The 1,836-nt window shown below is 51.9% G+C and overlaps 1 pseudogene; it reads left to right on the forward strand.

Moving 5' to 3' along the window:
* The first annotated feature begins 523 nt into the window (after nt 1-523).
* On the forward strand, nt 524-1,624 carry LOC130834467 (solute carrier family 25 member 53-like; annotated as a pseudogene).
* Nucleotides 1,625-1,836: the final 212 nt, after the last annotated feature.

Raw genomic sequence — 1,836 nt, forward strand, 5'->3', positions numbered from 1 at the left:
AATATATTACCTCATTCTATCCAGTGGCTGAAGATTAACTAGACCACTGAATAATCTCATTTAGCTAAACAGGCAGGCAGCTCAAATTGGATCATTCTGTTTTGTTCAGCACAGGAAAAGATGGAAACAAAACACACTGAAAGAAAATACAAGTAGTGGCCGAATGTCCCCGTAGCCCAAGACACACAGTAGTTTAACTTCAGCGCAAAGGGGATACTTTAGTGACTGTGTAATGAAAATGATTCCATCCTCTGCTCTGCACTGAGCTTCCACCCGAACTGCCCTTGGCAAGCACGCATCCGCTGGTCGCCCGTGCCTGCCTGCCTCTGGGCTCCGCTGCCCTTGGCTTCCCATTGAAGAAGCTCATGCTGCTGCCAAGAAACTGGACAGGAAAACTGAGACCCAAGCGATTCGAGCCTCGGCTTTCTTCTTGCCTCCCATCCTCCCTCCTGCTAGCCTTCACTTGCCTCTGAGCCAGCCTAGACTCTTCGGTTTCTTCCCTCTGCACCCAGTTATCTTCAGAATGGGGGCACAGAACCACTCTCCCGGGAAGGAGCTTCAGCACTGGGCACGAACAGAGGCTCCAGGAAAGAGAAGCTGGCACTCCCAGGCCTACGCCCTTGGGGGCGTTTCCAACCTTATGTCTACTTTTCTGACCTTTCCTACTTATAAGGTGGTATTCCAGCAACAGATCCATGCTGTGGCGGTGTCAGAGGCTATACAGCAGCTTTGGCATGAAGGCCCTCAATACCTCTACCGGGGAATCTATCCACCTCTTCTCTCCAAGATGTTGCAAGGGACTCTGCTCTTTGGGACTTAATGATAGCCTACTGTTTTGTGTCTCCCCTGTTGGGCCACACTCCCTGGGACACCACTGGGCTGCAGGGCTCATGTCTGGGGTGCTGGGGGCTGTGGCACTTAGCCCCTTTGAAAGGGTGCAAAATGTGCTCCAAGATGGTTGCAAGCAAGCTCGCTTTCCCAGCCCCTTCAGCATTCTCAAAGAATTCCACTCTCATGGGCTTTGGGGGCGGCTGTTGCTGGGTTACTGTTGCGGTTTCTGGCCTGTGCGTCTCAGGAACAGCCTGGGGAGTGCTCTGCATTTCCCCTTCAAGGATCCCATCCAGGATAGCTTGGCAGAGCAAGGCCTGCCGCACTGGCTTCCTGCCTTGGTGTCTGGGGGTGTCAGTGGAACAATCACCTGCCTAGTTCTGTATCCTCTGATTGTATGCAGTCCTGTACTGGCTGGCAGAACATGCCAAGCCTGTGGGCCTCTGCCCAGGATGTGTGGGACACTCGGGGCCGAAAGGGGTTCCTGATCTGCCGTGGAGGTTCCCTGGTCATTCTAAGGTCTGGTGTGACATGGGGTCTCACTACTGCTATCCATGACTTCCTGCAGAAGAGGTGTCATTCCAGGACAGAGCTGAAAGACTGGCTAGCGGCAGGCAGCGTGGCCATGGCAACGTGTTATTCTAAGCCTTTCTGGGTTGGTTTAAATAGCTTACTTGTTTGGCTTGGTCACCTAATACAATGCTTCTTTAGCACCTTTCAACTGTCAGTGCACTCGAGAAGTCCCCAACTACCAGCCTATTGGGCAAAGACAGACCCAACAGGGTTCTTTGATTAGAGAAAGAAGTTCACACCAGTCTATCCACAGCTTCAACAGGCTCAGAGCCAGGCCTTTAAGTAACTTGTAACTCACATGAAATGTCATTCCTGTAAGGAATTCACTGACAATTAAAAGATAACCTTAAATAGGCACTGTGAGTTCTGGCACCTCCCCCCACCAGCCCTCCCCCAGCTGTCCTCTGGACCAAACTGAGTGGAGGACAAGGAATT

The sequence above is a fragment of the Hippopotamus amphibius genome, chromosome 13, assembly GCF_030028045.1.
Source record: "Hippopotamus amphibius kiboko isolate mHipAmp2 chromosome 13, mHipAmp2.hap2, whole genome shotgun sequence".
NCBI classification, from domain to species: Eukaryota; Metazoa; Chordata; class Mammalia; order Artiodactyla; family Hippopotamidae; genus Hippopotamus; species Hippopotamus amphibius.